Consider the following 22,819-nt stretch of genomic DNA (forward strand, 5'->3'; position numbering starts at 1 on the left):
TAGGGTGGTAAGTAATATAATTTAAATTAATTAGTTAATAAATTAATTAATTAATATTTTTGTATTTACTAATTTATATTGTTATTTTTGTTAATTACTTATTAAATAATTAATTGTAAATTGATTAATAATTAATAATGTATTGGTGATTATGTTAATTGTGTTAAAAATATATTAATTAGGTATTCAATTGATATCAATTGTTAATAATTAATTAGTTAATATGTTTATTGTGTACTTTTTTTAGGAGTGTGTTAAGGTTTGATAGGGGAGTATGGTGGGAAGTAGTTTAATTTTTATAACAATTTTTATTATATATATATATATATATATTATTTATTTAAAGTTATGTTATAGTGTTAATTGTGTGTATTCATTTATATTTCATAGTTATTAATGTTATTGTTAATTGTTATTAGTTAATACATTAATTGATATTTAATTATGTTACTTCATTATTATTTTATAATATTGGTGGTTACATTTACAGAGGAATATGGTGGGAGGTAAAATTAATTTTTATTTCATTAATTCATTGTTAATGTAAATTATATTGTAGGAGTGTGTATACTAAATTATTCCCCTACGCTATCCAACACTTTCCCTACTGTTACAGTTACTGGAGTGGGAAAAGTAATTTTTGCCCACCCGATATCCAACACTTTCCCTACTGGTGCACTCACTGGAGTGGGAATAGTAATTTTTACCCTCCGACTATCCAACACTTTACCTACTGTTGCACTCACTGGAGTGGGAATAGTAAATTGTACCCACCCGCTACCCAACACTTTCCCTTCTGTTGTACTGACTGGATTGGGAATAGTAATTTTTACCCACACGTTATCCAACACTTTCCCTACTGTTGCACTCACTGGAGTGGGAATAGTAATTTTTACCCACCCACTATTCAACATTTTCTCTACTGTTCAATTTGCTGGAGTGGGAATAGTAATTTTATCCCCTGCGCTATGCAACATTTTTACTATTGTTATATTTAATGTAGTGTAAAATATTATGTTTTATAAAAATATTGATTTTAATGTTTTAACTTATTGCATATAATTATTTTTATATTTATATTATATGTTTATTTATATATATATATATATTGTGCAATATATTTCATTCACCAGCATTGTAAATAGGAGAACATACTTGTGAGGAGTTTCTCAGTTGAGTAACTCTTCGCTGTCCATGTTTGCTTTGCACCAAGGTCACACCCGGATGTACTTCACCTTTAAAAGCTGCTATTTCCCTTTGCAACGCGTCATGTGATCTAGGCCCGAGTGGGGGCTGAAACGCATCATGTCGGACAGCCTCGATGTAATTCTAATAAATTAATTTTGATTGGCACTGATTTTGGGTTCGTTCCTCGTCTTTTCTACAGAGACAGCAACTCAGACGATTTTACTTTCATATATATATATATATATATATATATATATATAATTATATTTAAAATTATGTTTTTAACATTTTGGGGCCGATTCCGATCGGGTAAAATTATTTCCCGTATGACTCGTATCCGTATTTTTTTACGTACAAGTCGTACAAGTCCCGTACAAACGGCGAAGTATGATTCGTACCGTAAAAATACATACAAATTGCTTCGGGACAAGTCTACAAGACGTCCCCGGACAGATTTATGTACGAGTCGTAAAACTGAAGTCCGAGCGCACAAGTCCGATCCGTACCGGCGTCCCGAATACACAAGCGTATGGAAAACGTCCCGTATGTAGCGAACTTTGTACGACCCCTACCCTGGGTACACTTGGGCCCGGGGTACGAGTCGTAAGGCCCCCTGACCCCACCCGCGCATGTACGCGCCGTACCCCAGCACCCGCGTATGTACGTGCCATACCCCCACCCCAGCACCCGTGCATGTACGCGCCATACCCCAGCACCCATGTATGTACGCCCCGTACCCCCAACCCAGCACCTGCGTATGTACGCGCCTTACCCCAGCACCTGCGTATGTCCGCGCCGTACCCCCCCACCCCAGCACCCGTATATATACGCGCCGTACCCCAGCACACGCGTATGTACGCGCCGTACCCCCCCACCCAAGCACCTGCCGTACCCCAGCACACGCGTATGTAAGCGCCGTACCCCCCACCCCAGGACCCGCGTATGTACGCCCCGTACCCCCCACCCCCATACTTGGACGCACCGTACCCCAACACCGTACCCCAGCATCACGTATGTACGATTCGTACAACACCATTGCATATGTGATCACTGTACAACAACATAGCTATGGACGCACCTTACATACGCAAAAACGACTCGTTCTGAACCAGGACACTGTAAAACAGCACAAGGAGGGTCAATTCGACTCGCACAACACCACAAACACTTCTACATGACAAAAAACAACTAAAAGACTGACCTGGCACAAACAGTCAAACAGAGGCCCAAACTCACAACCACCTCTTATAACACACCCACCAAAAGTTCAAACCCAGCCACACCCACAAATGGACCAATAAAAAGGGCCCACAATCACAAACCATGAGCCTTTGCAACAGACCCACTGCTGACAGACATCACACACAAACAACTGCACCCATACACCTTAACTTACACACCTTCACACAACCTCCTTCACACAGACCCCCTCTACACACACACACATCTACACATTCACACCCACACACCCACAACCATCCACACCCACACCCCACACCATGCCCACAGACAAGAATCCAAAGTTCACAAGGGAGGAGCTGGACATCCTTGTCAACGAAATCAGCTTTTTGGAACATTGGTCAGACAGACCAGCATATCCCAAAAAACTAGCCTGTGGCAGAGGATCGTCGATCGGGTGAATGCTGTTGCGCCCATCAGAAGGACCAGGAATGAATGTCAAGCCAGGTGGTATGATCTGCGCAGGGCAGTCAAGCGCAAAATGAACGAGGAATACACCCAAAGTAACATCACAGGAGGTGGGCTGCCCCGCAGACCGGTACATTACCATCCCTGGGAGGAGAAGGTGATGGCCCTTCTTCCGCCGGTGGGAGTACACGGAGTCAAAGGAGTTCGAGAGCCTGGTGAGTACACAAACAACTCACGTAACATGGGGGAATGGCATCCACACCCCAACTACAACAAATGCACTCACCTACCCCCAAGCCCTCACCTGACACAACCACACTCTAAACAACGCTCATGCCACTAACATGAGTATGCCCGGTTCGCAAAGCAAGGCCATGCCATGTCCCAGCCTACACAAACCACAAACCCAAGACAGGATGTCCGGGATGCTGGGAGGGTGGGGATCACTAAACATATTGTACAACTCAGAAACAGACACCATTGCCCTCAGCCCATATCGCCCAGGTACATACCCATGCACCATGCGCAATGCACAGGGACTGGCAAAGTACTGACAAGGTAGCTGACACTTGGCCCTGCTGTAGGCAGCACAAGGCCCTCCTGTGACAACTGCAAACTCGAACACAAACACAACAAGCTCAGAAATCTAGGACAGGAACTCACACACACTGACATGGCAGCATGCGCCATGGTAGGACAGATACATCACCTGGGAGACCCACTGCCAAATCACACCACACCCACCAGCAGGCACCGTCAATCAATCAACAATCGATCAGGGTACTTGTAAGGCGCGCTATTTACCTGTCAGGGTCTCAAGGCGCAGAGGGGGGTGGGGTTCCACCACTGCTCGAAGAGCCAGGTTTTGAGGAGTCTCCTGAAGGCAAGTAGGTCTTGGGTCAGTCGTAGGTGGGTTGGGAGGGTCTTCCAGGTCTTGGCGGCGAGGTAGGAGAAGGATCTGCTGCAGGCAGGCGTACATTGGATGCGGGGGATAGCTGCGAGGGCGAGGATGCCTGAGCGGAGCTGGCGGGTGTGGGTGTAGAAGCTGAGCCTGATGTGCAGGTAGGCTTGTCCGGTGGTGTGGAGTGCCTCGTGTGCATGGCTGAGGAGCTTACAGATGATCCTCTTGTCGATGTGGAGCCAGTGCAGGTCTCTCAGGAGGGGGGTGATGTGGCTGTGGCGGGGGGCGTTGATGATCAGTTGTGCCGAGGCGTTTCCGAAGCGTTGTAGCCACTGTTGGTGTGTGGATGGGAGTCCTGCGTAGAGTACAGTGGCGTAGTCCAGTCAGCTGCTGACGAGGGCCTGTGTCACTGTTCTACTTGTTTAAGTCGGGATCCACCAGTAGATCTGGTGGAGCGTGCGTAGGGTGTCGTAGCAGGAGGAGGAGACACCGTTGACCTGCTTGGACATGGAGAGGGAGGATGCGAGGATCAATCCTAGGTTGCGTGTGTGTTTGGTGTGTGTCGGTGATGTCCCCAGAGCGATCGGCCACCAGGAGTCGTCCCAGGGTGAGGGTGTGGGTCCCAGGATGAGGACCTCCGTCTTGTCCGAGTTCAGTTTCAGATGGCCGCTCCGCATCCAGTCGGCGATGGCCCTCAGATCCTCGTGGATGTTTGTCTTGGTGGTGTGAGGGTCCTTGGTGAGGTAGAGGATGAGCTGTGTGTTGTCGGTGTAGGAGATGTCTTTGAGGTTGTGGTGGCGGGCCACTTGTGTGAGGGGGGCCATGTGGATGTTGAACAGCGTCGGGCTGAGGGATGATCACTCACCCCTTACACAAGCACACACCCCCGGGGCAGCCAATGGAGTCACACACTCTCACAATGGACATGTGACACAACAAGATCAAGCCACAGCCAAAAAAAGCATCCAAGGCCAAATGCGACATGTCATGTCAAAGACCCTGGATAACATTTCAATCAGTCCCCTGCAACATACCCATGCACAAGTGAACATTGATGTGAATGCTAGGCACATACAACTACCTGGAGGAACTGTGGCAACCAGAACATGTATGAAACATGGATGTCGCATGAAACAGCATTAACATTGTCTCTCTCTCACACACAGGGCAAGGTCATGGATCTCCTCCCAACACTAGGGGAAAATCACAGGCCCAGGCTCGGCAGGAAAATGATCCCACCGGCAGCGACGACTCTCAGCACTCTGTGGATGACCCCAACCAACCTGGACCCTCTGGTGCCCAAGCCCCTGCAGCACCTGCGTCAGGTACATCTGTGCCAACCACCACCCCCATTCTTGCCACATCCCAGGAGACACCCAGGAGCCCTGCCCGCACAGAACAACTGAGCCAGTATGACCTGGAGGGACAAGGTTCTCCGGCCACCCAGGAGGAGGCAGACAACCCTGCAAATGCCATCCCTCAGGGGTCCCGTAGACCCGATGTGCCCACAACAGCAGGCCAGGCTCGTGTGGGCAGGGGTGGTGGGAGGGGAGGCAGGCGGGGCACGAACCTGACCAGCCAGCTGAGGGAACCGGTATGTCACACATACGCCAAATCTTGGAGACATACCGGCGTGACACCAGGGGCATCAGCCAGGTAGTGGGGACCCTCAACGAGATTAAGAACCAGCAGGCCGAGCAACACGCCAGTCAACAACAACACCAAGGACGGATGGAGGCAAGACTGGCTGAGCTCCTGGCGGTGCAAACGGACATAAGCCGTTCACTCCGTCGGATCGCCGACAACATGGGCAACCCTCCCTCTGCCACCAGGCGAAGACCAGCACCAGCCCCAGGGAGGGAGGAGGAGGAGGATTCGTCCGACGGAGCGTCCCAAGCATTGTCAAGGCCTGCATCTGAGGGTCCCGCAAGGAAGGTGGGTCGTCGATGGAAAAGACCGTGAGAGGCAGCGGACCATCCACATCTCCCAGGTCACCTGGCCTGGCACCTGGCCCTCATGCGCAACAGCAGCACCTCATCCAATGACATTCTCTGCCACATGGACTTGCTGGTCACAGTCCGACCAATGATGACCAACACTGTGGTCTGGACTGTGATGACTCCAAACGACAAGGATCCCATCTCCCCCTGTGAACTTTGGATTCCATGCACACTGTATAGCACCTATTTGTCCACACTAAACAGGCCCGCGCCGAGAATAAATCTTAAGTTCTACAATTACATGTTGCATTCACTTTGCATGAGTACACAACCTACGTGTGGGGAAATGTCAAACTATGCATGAGTGTTGAACTAACTCCAGCCATCCATACCCTGGAATCTGAGTCTGGGACAGGACACACAATGTATCATACTATACAGACATGGAGCACAATACTCACCCGTGATGGCCTCAAGCTGCTGAGGGGGGGCATGCATTACTGTGAGGACAGACCAATTGGGAAGAGTATCCTGAAGGCGTAGAGGTCATGGCTCATGTGGATGTTGCCGGGGAGGGAGTAGCAGGAATGTCTTGCCAGGTGGGAGAACTATGTCCTGCATGCTGGAGTACGGTGGATGTGAAGAATGGTGGCCAGGCCAAGGTTGGATGCACGGAGTTGGCACAACGGGGTCTCGGATGACAGACGGCCAAGGTTGGTTTGGGGTCTGGGGTTGTGGCCTGCCGCCTGAGTGTGGGTGAGGAGTCTGAAGGTCATCCTGCAGCACACAGTGATCCATTGCAGCTATCTCTTATGGACGTTGATGCGGCTGGGGCGCGGGATGTTGAAGCTGAGGTGTGCACATGCAGCCTGGATGTGGACAAGTTTCCCGGGAGTAAGGATGTACTTGCTCCGTAGAGACCGGGGCAGTATTTGACACGGCTGGTGTCGTGGGCCTGGGGGATGGTCTGTCTTTCCCTGGAGTGGATCTATCTGTGGATCATGTGCATCATGCAGAGGGTGTTGCACCCTGAGGTACAGATGCTGGTGATTAGCATGGCAAATGTGAGTGACAAATCCATGATGCACACCATCTTGTGTGCGTGGGCACTGGGTGCATGTGCAGGGCTCTTGCGGGTGGGACACAAGCAGTTGACCCACCTGTAAGGGGACAATCCTCAGATGATTACGTCAGTCCTGTACAAGTCCAGCCTCAGGTGGCTGATGTTCAGCCATTCATCAATGGATCTCATCCCTTCTTGAATGTTGGAACTGGCAATGGCTGCGTCTTTGGTGAGGCTGAGGAGCACCTGGCTGTCAATGGCATATGAGCTGATGATGAGGTGCTGTGCGCATGTGATGCTGGTGAGGGGGACCTGGACACATTGAACATTGACACGCTGAGAGATGATACCTGGGCCATGTGCCAGATGATGCCACTATTCTACATGCTGAAGGCTTGAGTCCCACTCCCATGCCCTTGCTGGTGTACGGAGCCGGTGGGGAGTAGGAGGGACATGACCTGGTTGGTGTGACAGGGCCTGGAAGGCGGGGCAGCGCTGTGTAGGCAGTTGGAGTTGCACACTCATCATGCAAAGGTGTCGTGTGTGCACCTAGGGTATGCCTGAGAGCAGGCAGTAGCTCTTCGGATGGACAATGCTTGGAGGGTGGCTGCAACATCAGACTGTAGTGTGATGTGGATAATGTAAGGACATGAGGGTCGTGCAATGTGCACGTTGTATGCGCTGACGGTCCAGCCTTTAGCACTGCGTGGGCGCAACAGTGGCACAGACAAGCTGATGCCAGCAAAATGAATGGGTGGAGGGAGGAAGGGAGGAGCATCTTTGAGGTGTGTGTGTTGCCGAATCTGTAAACTTTGTGTGCCCTGGCTGCAGGGGCCGCAGCAGCAGGCGGCATGTCCTGGAAACTATGCCACAAGTTGCACACAAAGACAAGGATGTCAGAAAGGACTACTGCAACAGGCATATGTAAAGGAAGGAGTGTCCGGTTTCCCATGGCACACCCAGAGACAATGGATGCACAATCACCAAAGATCACTGACATCGGATCATGAAACTGAAGGACGAGCTGCGCACAGGATACACACCCTCAGCAGGTGTTGACGGCCCGTTGTGGTCACCAACATGCCCAAATACATACAAAACCATGGACATCATGCACAATAGAGATTCTAATCCCTGAAGAACTGCATGCATGTTGCTAAACTACACATAGACTCATAAGCACAATCTTTGACAACTATGCCAGAGATGCCGCATGCAAAGTGGCAAGAGACCTGCATTGACAGAGATGAGGCACCTTGGAGGGTGAGGAACACCTTTATTACTCATGTTCACACCTAGGGAAATGCATCAATATGAACAGACTCACAGGTAATTTGGCTGAACATGTGGGACCTACACTGGACACCCCCTTCACAACACAGATGCTGTAAATCCATTGAACTGGCACACAAGTGAAGGGGGTGAGCCAAATACCCCCTGCTGCACACGGAGGGGCTGCAATTCCCCATTTATCCTCTCATGGGGATGTCCCACACTATGTCCACCCTAGCATCTCGTATGTTTCAGAGGGAAGTTGTACACACATTGATGCCTTCATCAGAATCCACAGTCCCATTACAGATGACTGTTGCGAAGGGTGACTATCAATACATGGGAGTCATGCAACATGTCATGTGCCCCATGGTGAGTCGACATGTATGTATAGTAACACAACATGCACAGGAACAGTGCCCACAAATTCCAAACTCCTACCAACACCAAAATGCCGTGCAGCAATCCTTAACCAAAAAGACTTTTCACCATGTCCGTGCATGGGACGCTGATTCAGCACACGTTGCAATACTCATGAGGAATAGCTGGAGGCCAACGATGACACGAGCAGACAGCATGCAAAACGACCTGGGGATGACAGACACACAAGAAGTCAGGGAAAATATAGTCATCCGCATGCATGGTCATTTACTCTACAGGAATAAGTGTGTCAACATGCTATATTAAAATTGAGTGTCTAAGCTAAAATGTGTGTAACAACATCATCACTAGAGTGACACATCTGAACACACCTTTAAGTCACTTAGCATACAGTCAGCTGGACACACGCATTGCAACAAGTGCCACACAAGGCTCCAGGCATGCACACTCAGACCCATGGACTCACCATTATGAGAAGAAGTTGCGTATGAGCTGACTCCGGATGTCGTCCTCCTCCTCCTTATCCTCACTTGCCTCGTGACCAAGCCCTTCATCCTCCACGGGTGGATGTTCCTGCTCATCCGGATACAGGATGAGTGGCACAGCCTTCTCCACTGCCATGTTGTGCAGCATGCAGCACATGAGGAAGATCTTGCAGGCCTTCACCGGTGCATAAGGGAGGGACACGCCTGTCTTGTGAAGGCACAGGAATCTGCTCTTCAGGAGGCCAAACGTCCGCTCGATCACTCGCCTGGTCTGCCCATGTGCGTTGTTGTAACGGTGATCTGCAGCTGTTCTGGGGTTGCGGAGAGGCGTCATCAGCCATGGCATGTTGGGATAGCCAGTGTCCCCTACATGGAAACATCATGTAAAGAAGTGGGTCAGGAGATGCCGTAAGATACAAAAATAGCGCTAAACAAAGGACAAACAGAGTATACCCACCAACAAGACATGCTCGTTCATTGTGCAGCCGCAGCATCATTTCTGGCACCCTGCTACGCCTCATGATGTAGGCATCGTGTGCTGACCCTGGAAAACGTGCACAGACATGGGAAATCAGCATGTTAGCAAGACACACCACAACGGCATTTATAGAGTGGTAATGTTTACGGTTGCGATAGGCGACCTCCTGTGCCTGTGGTGGTACCAAAGCCACATGTGTCCCATCAATAGACCCAATTACATGGGACATCCCTCCCAAGGCATAGAACTCACCCTTGACACCTGTCAACTGCTCACGAGTTAGAAAATGGATGAATTCATCCAGGTGCTCCAACATGGCTTCTAAAACATAATGCAGGACACGGCTGAACATGGTCTGTGATATGCCACCCACATCAGCTATGGTGAATTGAAACGTATCGGTGGCAAAAAAATGTAGGGCTGCCATCACCTTCAACTTGGGGGTCAGCGCAGTAGGATACCTGTGTCGCGGTTGGAGGTGTTGTTCAAGCTTTGCGGTCAAGTTCTCAATCAACTGTTGCGAGAAGCGGTAACGTCTTATGCAGTCACGTTCCCTCATGGCACCCAAGTCTGGCATTGGTCGGGGGAGAGGCGGTGCCCTGCAGAAAATTGGAAGGAATAACGAAGAGTGAGTACATAACAACATCAATGTCAATGAACTGAGCACCTGCTCAACTGCTACTACACATCTGCTAAATACAGAGTCTGGTCTGTGCAATACATCCAGGACACGTATGCCAGCCAGGTGATACTCCTACGACAAGCCAGCTACACCCGTTGATAGTCAAATTCTACATGACATGCCCCGAAACTAGCTGTGGGCCAGTGTAAGTGAACAGCCAGAGACATCACAGGAGTGACATACATCCACATATCTGCATTGGAAGGATGTCATCTCATACAGACTGCTGGCGGCAAGCTAGACGCACAGGTCACATGTCATTGAAAATGTACAGATCACACACATAGCGATGAATGGGTACACATGAAAAACGAAAACACAGACATGGATACGGCGCAGATATGTCCTCATGTCAAAAAATTATCTTTGAAGCATCCAGACACACGTAACGTGTGAATCCACATGTGGCATGGTGTGCGTATATGTGTGCCATCCCATCTACACACAGACACATGTTGGATGCAGCAACAGCAGATGCAGTTGACGGAACACCAACAGCAAGCTCATGGGACCACATGACACACACAGGACATAGTCACAGCTGGCCACGCTGGTACTTAGATGTCAGGTATTAGTGTCCCTGTCCCTGGCATCAGGGGACAGTTGCGGGTGTTGGTGACTGTGCCATACCAGTGATGCAGTGCTTGACACGTTTGTACTACATGCACACATGTGCAAAGTGGGAAGGGGAAGTGTGCCACATACTGCCCCATCACACATGACATGTGTACACAGGTCATCACACATCTATTGTGCTAAAACATGAGGAGACATGTGCCATATCACTGCCTGACACACCTAGGCCCTGCACATGAAGGACTGCAATGACAATGACTTGATGTACAGCCGTGCACGAGTCTGACACCTCCATTACTTTCGTGTGCGCCTCCTATCACTAGTGTATGCTGTGAAATGCACCGTACACACGCTCTGAGGGCGTGTGAACGGTCCGTATCATTACATTGGTGTTCCCGCCGGAGTACGGGTGTGTGTACGGACCGTACACACGTATGTGTACTTCCAGTGTGTACACGTACATGTACGACCAGTGTGTACACTGCCCTAGTACACGTACGTACACACTGGTCGTACACGTACGTGTACGATCGCAGTACACGTACGTGTACCCACTGGTCGTACACGTACGTGTACACACTGGTCGTAACACTAATCGTACACGTATGTGTATGACCGTAGTACACGTACATGTACACACTGGTCGTACACGTACGTGTACACACTGGTCGTACACGTACGTGTCAAACGCACTGTGTAACTGGTGCCGTAGGAGCACGTGTGAAACGCACCGTACCTGTGTGTGGATTGCTAAATTACATAGGGACACATGAGGGACAAGTATTAGGGCCTAAATGCATGCTGGTTGTCATGGATACCGATTTTCAAGTTCAAATGTTTTCATCATGTGGCCTGTAAAAGGCAGTTGGCAACTAAATACAATGTTGCAAAGTGGTTGTTGACTTCACATTATGCTCAAATTTGGAACCATGCAAAGGCACTCACTGGTGTATGTTTAAAGGGATTGGAGGAAATGTAGGATGCAAATGAGAATGACCAATCACTCTGTACTCCTGTAAATGAAACAGCCCAGCAAGGCAGATATAACTCAGCCAGAACCCATGGGAGGGCACTTGCCTGCACTACCTTTCACTCGACACCACTGCTGCTGCCTGTGCTTCCTCTGGCACCATGTCAAGGTCTGTGGAGAGGGCCCAGCCATTCACCCAGGAGGAGAATGAGGCATTGCTGGATGTCATCCTCCCACAGTACACCAGCCTGTATGGGAGACCAGGGGAGCAGGTGAGTGCTGACTCCACTACCTTTGACTGTGCACCTTTTTTGTGACTGTCACCTCTGGCATTGTATCCAGGTGTGACAGACATGCAATGTTGTTTAGAGTGGGTCCCAGGGGGGGAATGGCTTATGTCTCCCATGCAGAGCATGATGTAGTTCCTGTGTGCACTCCTCACTTGCATTGTGCTTACTGTGACATTCACTGCATAGTGCATGGCACATTCAGCCTGCCCAATCCTTTGGCCCATTTTTGTTCTATAGTCCAGAGGTGATTCAGTGGCCCTCCCAGTGTGACAGGTAACTGTACCCACAGATGTGTGTGAGTTGAGTGGAGCTGTGGTGAGAGTGATGAGAGTGTCCAAATGACGTGTACGCCCCCTGGACATTGATGTGTGTGAACGTTCCTTGTCATGTAGGTGAGTATCTATGTGGAGCGTTGCACCACAGCTGCATGTAGGAGGCAACAGCTCCACCCATCTGATGTGAGAAGTAAGCCGTGTGGAGTGTCTGACTTGCTGAGCTATCACCACACCTGTGATACCCCCCAGGCAAGTGGCACATGTGCAGAGTGAGGTTTGTATCCGCTGTTGCCAATGGCAGGTGATTGATCTGTGCCTGTGTGTGTCTGTGTACTCTGCTGAGGTTGCGTCAGTGGCCTGGGGCATGTGACTGCTTGGAGATGCTGTCCATCAGCCTGGTGTTGCATGTGATGCACAGCGTGTGTCATGATCAGGGAGTGTGTTGCACCCCTCATGACACCTGTGTACTTTCAATGCCATGTAGTGCATTGGGGCTTCCACAGAGGCTAATGTCCCTATGACAATGGTGATATTTGTTGCCAGCATACTATGCCCTGTTCAACATATCAAAGATGTTCAAATGTGTGTCTCTGTGACATGGAGCAGGTGTAGTGATGTTGTCTCACTTTGTCATCCTCACAGGTAACTGCCTACACCAAGGGGGAGATCTGGAAGCGGGCCATCAGGGCTGTGAAATCGGTGGAGGGTCGCAGTCGGCGCCTAGCCCAAGTGAGGAAACGCTGGCAGGACATCCGGTGCTGGACCCGGAGGATCGCCCGGTGCCAGCTGAAGGACTCACCTCCACGCAAGCACGGCGGGCACCGACACCTGACCCACCAGATGCAGCGTGTCCTGGCGGTGGTCTTCCCTGACTTGGATAGGCGGTTACAGGAGTTGCAGCAGCAGGAAGGGGGTAGGTACATGTGTGTTTGTTGTGTGTCACCATGCTTTTGGAAGTGCTCAGTCGCCTGGATACACTGCGAGGGTTAATTTGTGCAGTGCATATCCTGTTCCCCAAAGTCAAACGGTACTGTTCTTCCTCCCTTCCCCTCCTTGAAATGTGTTTCCTGGTCTGTGTGTAATCACTATTGCACATGGTCATCTAGGCTGCCAGTTAATCCAATTGCACATTGCTTTCTGCATCATGTGGGGGGGGGGGTTGGAGACATGTGTTGTTACCTTGCCTGTGCCCTGTCCTGTTCAGTCATTTGGGGGTCCATATTAGTTGGCACTGATGCTGAGTCTCAACATAGGTGTGTGAGTTTTCAAATGAACAGACTTGCAGCATGCATGACCGATGTTGTGGCCTCAGACATGATGTGCATGAGTGGGAGATATGCATAGTGTCGGGACGGTAGCTCATGTTACAGTCAGATAATTCCAGGACCATGGAGCAGTGTGCCCACTACAGTCCCCTAAGACACCCTTGCCTCGGAATCATGTGTGTCATCCAACACTGTGCCGATTCTCTGTGTGTTCAGCCTAGTTTGGCCTCTGAGGCATGGTTCCCTGGCCTCATTTGTATTTATCTAAAGTGTGCTACATGTGCCCATTCTACAGGCTGACCCCATTTGGCTTGTGCATCCTCACACTGGGCAGTGCCTGTGTGTCTATGTACAACTATCTGTTGATGGTTGTTTGTCACAAATATGTGTTGGCAGCCTCACGAGGTGATGTGGAGTACATTTAGGAATTCTTGATGCACATTTTAGTAAACCCAGATTAAGAGGTGTAACTTCTTGATCGGTCTCAATCACATTGTCTCAGGTATGGGGGTTTTGTGCGGGCAAGGCCTACATGTCCAAACCTTATGTCTCCTTGCCGGGTCTGACGTGTGTGTGATAATTGTCTGGACAGACACTCAACATGCAGTGACCCAGTCATGTTGTGCAGGGTTAAATGTTTGTGCTTTGCAGCATGTGTCAACATTTAAAATACATGGCTCATGCTCATCCATTTTTTCCACCAGTGTGTGGTCGAGATGCCACGTAGTTTGGTCTGTGTGTGCAGACATCTGTGTGGACATTCTTGCTTGCCATGAGGGTGTCTCCTCAGTGCAGGTGATCCTTATCCCGACACATTGCAGGCCCATTAGCTAATGCATTGTCCTGTGTTTGGACATGTGTGCCACTCCACATGACAGGCAGTGGGTCAGATGTGTTGCCAACTGTGTCATCATGGTACGGATGGCCATGTGACAGGTGGCATGATTCAAGTTGTTAGTCAAGAAGTATTGTAACTTGGCACTCACTACACTTGTCAACCTGTCTCAATTGTTCATATGCTTCACTTTGCTAGTTTGTTGTGAAGGACAATAATGTGCCTGCATGACAGATGTCTCCCAGGGAAGTTCAAAGGAAAGTACATTTACATTTTAAAGAAAGGCACAGTTCGATTACCACTTGTTTTCTGATTATACATATCCATGTTCACACAGTGTGTTTGAATTTGGGTAAGTCCTTGGTTGTTGCTGATACCAACTTACAAGTGTCAAGTCATCCAGACCGCCGTGGGGCCATGTATATGTACTTACTGATACCCCATTTCTTCTTTACAGTGGCTTATTTGAATTCGGCTGGCAGCTCATACAATGACAGTGTAAATGTAGTTTTGTGTGCACCTCATTGTGTGAATTCTGTTATGCAGGCAGATGTGTGTTCTGTTCACAAAGTGGCACATTCACACATTCTAAACATGTACATTGTGTAAAGTGTTGTGAGTCCTAAGGGATCGCAATGTTTTTCGTTTGGGTTTCCAAAGTACTCTCAGATCTCAGAGTGTGGGGACATCTTCAGCATTGAGGTCTGTTATTTGGCCTTGGGTGCACCAATACTGTTTCGTTCACAGTGAACAAGAGGTGGCATGCCTTCATAGTCTTGCTGTGCTCAACTGTCCCCAGACACTAGCTTCTCAGTATAATTCGATAACAAGTTATTTGCTGTTGTGTCATAATCTCCATTGTTTCCAAGTGGCATTGTGGCTCAACGAACTGGGGAGTGCAGGGTTACATATGTGCGGACTATTCTAGATGTTACTCATGATGCATTTCCTGATATGCACTGTGCCATTTTTGTTTGGACTCATGTGTCAGTTGTATACAGGTGACTGATTATTTTCTGTATCTTCGCCTTGCCCACAGCATCATTGGAGGACACCGAGGGAGACACCTGCATGGACGTGGAGGAGGGATCCAGCACAGCTGCCACCACTGCTGGCGAGTCTGCGGGAGCAAGTGGCACAGAGGGCGAGGGGAGTCAGGCGGAGGACCTGTCTAGTGACAACACTGACTACGACGCTGACGGGTCCGAGGCTGAACTCCTCGAGGGGGCGGAGGCTGCTACAACACCTGGCAGCAGCACTACATCTGTCACCACCCCCTCCATTCCCATCACCGCCCTCCCAGTTGCTCCGGTCCCTTCTATCCGTGCTAGGCAACACCGTGTCTCCTTCGTGCCAGGCACTGCACCCCCTGCCCCTGTCCCCCCTGCTGCCCTCACTGCAGAGTCTGTGGACATTCTGCGGCAGTTGCAGGTTGGCCAGACATCGATGCTGAATGTCCTCCATGGCCACACCAGAATGATTACATAGATGGTGTCGTACATGGAGGGCATGTCATCAGCGATGTCTGACCAGCGGATGTTGCTGAGGTCCATGGACTATTCACTGATGGCAGAAGTGAGTCTCCTGCAGCGCTTCGTCACCCCCACCCCTGCACCATCCACACTTCCCACTCCCATGCCTGTCCCAAGCACACACAGACATTCCCAAGCACGCACCCCACCAGACACAGGCAGCACACCACCACGTAAGGGCAAGCGCACTCCTCCTGGCACGCACACTCAGGGGGATGAAGGCACACCCACTGGGTCTGGGGCACACAGGCATACACGCAGCCACAGTCTGAGTCCGCATGCCGCACTACCCAGTCCCTCCAAAGGCACTCCCCTCGGTTCCCCTACCACACAACCTGACAAGGAGGCCTACTTGGCTGTGCTGGGCCTCAGTCCCTCTGGCTCTCCAGCACGCAAACGGGAATGGCACTCCATGGGTAGGGGAGTTGAGTCCCCCCCCTATCCACCCCCTCCCCCAGTAGCGCTGCACCCCATCACTCCGACCCCCCCTCCTTTGAGCCTGTGTTTTCTTCGGGTGCAGGGGATACGCTGGACGACCTGGCAGCAGTGTGCAGCGCCGAGCTGACCTCCACCTTTGGCGCTGCCCTACCCGCTGTGGTGGATGCGTCCGTCCCTGCACCCACCACACCTACCCTTACACCTCCTGTCCCTGCGGTGCCTGGTCTTTCCCCACATGATGCCCCCCCCAGTCGAGGAACCTGAGGGTTCTAATGTGCAGGCAAGCTAGGGGAGATGCGTGGCCATGTGTCCCCCCCCAAGGACTTCTGATTTGGACTGGCCATGTGCCTTTGTAAATAGTGTCCCTTCATAAATTTTCATTTAATGCTGAATAAAGCATTTTCTTTTCACTTTGAACACTATTGCATTTCAGGTATTGATGTGGGTGCTGATGGTCCAGGAGTTGCAGTTGTGGTAATGTGTTATGTTTCAGGAAAAAGTTGTAGTCTGATGCTCATGGGGTGGACCATGGTATCTGCGTGCCATCACAAGGTCTCTGCAAAGTATCTTTGGTCGTGTGTGCTATTTGTGTTTGGAGACATTGTCCCAAGGAGTGTTCCTTCCTCTGTGGCACCTGACATCTTCCCTGCAGGGAGTTGCACATTTGTTGTGCTGACCTGTGTCTACATGCCCTTTGTTGGTGACGGATCCCTTCAACTATGGCCATGCCTGCTCAGCAATGTCTCCGGCTGCATTGTCTGTGCCATCCTTGCTAGTCACTGTACTTGTGTATTGAGTATGTTGTAATGCCTTAATGGCGACATTCACCATTTTCCGCACTATGCATGTGTGTTATCCCAGCCTAGCACACAATTGGTACTTGTTCTGCAGGGTATTTGGGCACCTGACTGACCATTGTGGACATTGTATCTGTGGGAAGTCCACCCTATTCCTTCCATGAGAGGTAACATCTTGGTGGCTGTCCCAGCACCTGTACATTCCTATCAGTCCTGGGATGTGTGTGACAGTGTGGGTTCCCTTTGGCTCCCTTAGTTTAGTGGGCATTGACATGAGTATACAGTCTTGTGGCATGATCTCTGTGTGTGTATTGTGCTGCATCCGCCAGGGGTGGGTATGCATGTGTCATTTGTCCTCACACCCACATGTGTTGTGGCATGCAGTGGGGGAAAGACATCCATCCTCATGGGAGTGGCACACTGCTGTCAGTGATGTGTTGTTATGGCACTATCAACATAGTTGAACATTAGGGATGCGTACATACACCCATGGAGTTGTGCTCATCTGATCATGATGTACACACCCCCATGTCTCTGTCCACTGCTGGTATTCCTCTGCACCCACCCCTCACATGTCTCTGTCCACTGCTGGGAGTGATATGCACCCACCCCTCACATGTTTCTGTCCACTGCTGGGAGTGATATGCACCCACACCTCACATGTCTCTGGCCACTGCTGGGAGTGATAGGCACCCACCCCTCACATGTCTCTGTCCACTGCTGGTATTCCTCTGCACCCACCCCTCACATATCTCTGTCTACTGCTGGGAGTGATATGCACCCACCCCTCACATGTCTCTGTCCACTGCTGGTATTCCTCTGCACCCACCCCTCACATGTCTCTGTCCACTGCTGGGAGTGATATGCACCCACCCCTCACATGTCTCTGTCCACTGCTGGGAGTGATATGCACCCACCCCTCACATGTCTCTGTCCACTGCTGGGACTCCTAGGCAGTCACCCACCCACCCACCCGCACCCTTGGTGCTGTACACTGCTGTCCTGGCCATGAACACACCCCAATATACTGGTTATATGCTGCACCAGGCCCTAAGCTAACATACGTGGCGTGTTGTATCACTAATGTACTGGTGCCCTAGAGGTACGGCCCGTACCACGCGTACCCCTACATCACCACTACAATGGTGGTACGGGCCGTACCCACGCCCTCAGAGCGTGTGTACTGCCCGTACCACGCGTACCCCTACATCACCACTACAATGGTGGTACGGGCCGTACCCACGCCCTCAGAGCGTGTGTACGGCCCGTACCACCATTGTAGTGGTGATGTAGGTGTACGTGCCGTACCCACGCCCTCTGAGCGTGTGTACAGCCCGTACCACGCGTACCCCCACATCACATAACATAACATAACATAACACGTGTATTTGTAAAGCGCACGTTCACCACTACGGGTATCTTGGCGCTGAATCACCACTACAATGGTGGTACGGGCCGTACCCACGCCCTCAGAGCGTGGGTACGGCCCGTACCACGTGTTCCCCTACATCACCACTACAATGGTGGTACGGGCCGTACCCATGCTTTGAGGGCGTGGTTACGGGCCGTACCACCATTGTAGTGGTGACGGGTACGCGTACGCAGGGATTGGTGGACACGCCCCCCGAAGTGACCAGACCCTGGAGGTAATGTATGGCCAGTATATGGTATTTTTAACCCCTTCAGTGCCCATGACGAGCTGGACTCGTCATGGGCTGCGGTGGCGCTGTGCCCATGACGAGTCCAGCTCGTCATGAACTCCGCCCGCTAATACAAAGCGCGGCACTGGGCGGGGAAAGGGGCGGGCATGCAAGGGGTTAAAATTAGGTAGAGGTTATGTTTCCTGCCCCTCGCCCCCCCTTTGCCCCTGGGTGTTGTGCTGACCTTCTGCGGCTTGCGCGGCGGTTTCGGTGCACCAGGTCGTAGGCTAGGAGGGCCAGGATGACACGTAGGATGGGGTCCATGGCTGTCCGTCACGTACCGCTGCTCCTTCTTCGCGTCGTCCTCAATTTCCCGGGAGTTTTTGGCTGCCGTAAAAAATGATCCGTGTGGAGTGACGTAGGCACGAATCGTACTTGCTGGTCCGTAGAACGCTGCTTGACTCCGTCCGGACGTCACGTACGCGATGTCCCGGATCGGAATTGTGGGTATTTTTTCGTCGCACGTAGTTTTTTATGAATCGTACGGAAATGGTATCTCTGTACGAATCGTACTTGCTGGTTTGTAAGGAGCATTTCCCGGGTACGAGTCGTACGGAGAATACGCTCCGTACGACCATTCGTACCCGGGTTTTACAAGATCGGAATCGGCACCTAAATCATTAAAAATATTAATTATTTTTATATTAAGTTAATATATATAAAAAAATAAAATGCATGCTTATTTTTTTAACATTATATTTATTATTTATTTATTTTAACCTTTATTAATTATTTTTAAGTATTTTTTTAATTATATTTATTAATTAATTAACGTTATATTACTTTTAAAGACATTTTTTAAAAATTGATATTTTGGTAAACTATATTATTAATGATATTTATGATTCAATATTTTTGTACTTACCTGTTTGTAGATAGGAAGTCGATATTCTGTCACTCGATAATTTTACCTCGATATTCTGGTAAATCGATATTCTCCGCCTCGATATTCTGTCAGTGATCCGGATTTTGTAGTTGTGTGAGTAAGTATGTGAGTGAATGTATGGATGGTTGAGTGGGTGCATGAGTGGCTGTGTGGGTGTCTGAGTAAGTGTCTGAGTGGCTGTGGGCGATCCACAGAGGGTCCGTGTCCCTAGATATAAAAATGTGTTTTTCTTTTAATAACTCCACAAATACTGAATAGATTTACTCCAAATCACAAAAGGGCTCTTTCTGTAGCAAGAGCTACCTCTGTGAAATTTGGTGTAATCCCATCCAACAGTATGGGATGTAATCGAATTCAAAATCCCTATAGAAAATTGTGTGGGAAACACAAATGTTTTGACTTCCTCTTTTTCTTGTTGGCAGGGTATGCTCAGACGTGAGTCCCTTGCTCACTTTGCCACTGGATTCAAGCAAGCCTGGCTGAAGACGGCTGAAATGCCAGAAACCGGTCCTAGGAAGCTTGTTTCTGGTCCAGGGAAGGCATGGCTTGGCAGTTCGGGCTGGACTGTTCCCATGAGGCACAGGGTCAGACTGATTTGCATATGGCCATGTCTGAACTGGGGTGGCAGAGTGGGCTAAAGAACGGTGATGGATTAAACCCAGATCTGTTGACTGGGTGTGAGTGTTTGATTGGTTCTGATGCTCCGTCCATCACCACCCCCTTTTGTACTGCTTTGTTCGCCATAAGTTGGCAGGGTATGCTCAGACGTGAGTCCCTTGCTCACTTTGCCACTGGATTCAAGCAAGCCTGGCTGAAGACGGCTGAAATGCCAGAAACCGGTCCTAGGAAGCTTGTTTCTGGTCCAGGGAAGGCATGGCTTGGCAGTTCGGGCTGGACTGTTCCCATGAGGCACAGGGTCAGACTGATTTGCATATGGCCATGTCTGAACTGGGGTGGCAGAGTGGGCTAAAGAACGGTGATGGATTAAACCCAGATCTGTTGACTGGGTGTGAGTGTTTGATTGGTTCTGATGCTCCGTCCATCACCACCCCCTTTTGTACTGCTTTGTTCGCCATAAGTTGGCAGGGTATGCTCAGACGTGAGTCCCTTGCTCACTTTGCCACTGGATTCAAGCAAGCCTGGCTGAAGACGGCTGAAATGCCAGAAACCGGTCCTAGGAAGCTTGTTTCTGGTCCAGGGAAGGCATGGCTTGGCAGTTCGGGCTGGACTGTTCCCATGAGGCACAGGGTCAGACTGATTTGCATATGGCCATGTCTGAACTGGGGTGGCAGAGTGGGCTAAAGAACGGTGATGGATTAAACCCAGATCTGTTGACTGGGTGTGAGTGTTTGATTGGTTCTGATGCTCCGTCCATCACCACCCCCTTTTGTACTGCTTTGTTCGCCATAAGTTGGCAGGGTATGCTCAGACGTGAGTCCCTTGCTCACTTTGCCACTGGATTCAAGCAAGCCTGGCTGAAGACGGCTGAAATGCCAGAAACCGGTCCTAGGAAGCTTGTTTCTGGTCCAGGGAAGGCATGGCTTGGCAGTTCGGGCTGGACTGTTCCCATGAGGCACAGGGTCAGACTGATTTGCATATGGCCATGTCTGAACTGGGGTGGCAGAGTGGGCTAAAGAACGGTGATGGATTAAACCCAGATCTGTTGACTGGGTGTGAGTGTTTGATTGGTTCTGATGCTCCGTCCATCACCACCCCCTTTTGTTCTGCTTTGTTCGCCTAAGTTGGCAGGGTATGCTCAGACGTGAGTCCCTTGCTCACTTTGCCACTGGATTCAAGCAAGCCTGGCTGAAGACGGCTGAAATGCCAGAAACCGGTCCTAGGAAGCTTGTTTCTGGTCCAGGGAAGGCATGGCTTGGCAGTTCGGGCTGGACTGTTCCCATGAGGCACAGGGTCAGACTGATTTGCATATGGCCATGTCTGAACTGGGGTGGCAGAGTGGGCTAAAGAACGGTGATGGATTAAACCCAGATCTGTTGACTGGGTGTGAGTGTTTGATTGGTTCTGATGCTCCGTCCATCACCACCCCCTTTTGTACTGCTTTGTTCGCCATAAGTTGGCAGGGTATGCTCAGACGTGAGTCCCTTGCTCACTTTGCCACTGGATTCAAGCAAGCCTGGCTGAAGACGGCTGAAATGCCAGAAACCGGTCCTAGGAAGCTTGTTTCTGGTCCAGGGAAGGCATGGCTTGGCAGTTCGGGCTGGACTGTTCCAATGAGGCACAGGGTCAGACTGATTTGCATATGGCCATGTCTGAACTGGGGTGGCAGAGTGGGCTAAAGAACGGTGATGGATTAAACCCAGATCTGTTGACTGGGTGTGAGTGTTTGATTGGTTCTGATGCTCCGTCCATCACCACCCCCTTTTGTACTGCTTTGTTCGCCATAAGTTGGCAGGGTATGCTCAGACGTGAGTCCCTTGCTCACTTTGCCACTGGATTCAAGCAAGCCTGGCTGAAGACGGCTGAAATGCCAGAAACCGGTCCTAGGAAGCTTGTTTCTGGTCCAGGGAAGGCATGGCTTGGCAGTTCGGGCTGGACTGTTCCCATGAGGCACAGGGTCAGACTGATTTGCATATGGCCATGTCTGAACTGGGGTGGCAGAGTGGGCTAAAGAACGGTGATGGATTAAACCCAGATCTGTTGACTGGGTGTGAGTGTTTGATTGGTTCTGATGTTCCGTCCATCACCACCCCCTTTTGTACTGCTTTGTTCGCCATAAGTTGGCAGGGTATGCTCAGACATGAGTCCCTTGCTCACTTTGCCACTGGATTCAAGCAAGCCTGGCTGAAGACGGCTGAAATGCCAGAAACCGGTCCTAGGAAGCTTGTTTCTGGTCCAGGGAAGGCATGGCTTGGCAGTTCGGGCTGGACTGTTCCCATGAGGCACAGGGTCAGACTGATTTGCATACGGCCATGTCTGAACTGGGGTGGCAGAGTGGGCTAAAGAACGGTGATGGATTAAACCCAGATCTGTTGACTGGCTGTGAGTGTTTGATTGGTTCTGATGCTCCGTCCATCACCACCCCCTTTTGTACTGCTTTGTTCGCCATAAGTTGGCAGGGTATGCTCAGACGTGAGTCCCTTGCTCACTTTGCCACTGGATTCAAGCAAGCCTGGCTGAAGACGGCTGAAATGCCAGAAACCGGTCCTAGGAAGCTTGTTTCTGGTCCAGGGAAGGCATGGCTTGGCAGTTCGGGCTGG

This window comes from Triturus cristatus, chromosome 6 (genome assembly GCF_964204655.1).
Source record: "Triturus cristatus chromosome 6, aTriCri1.1, whole genome shotgun sequence".
In the NCBI taxonomy this organism is placed as follows: Eukaryota; Metazoa; Chordata; class Amphibia; order Caudata; family Salamandridae; genus Triturus; species Triturus cristatus.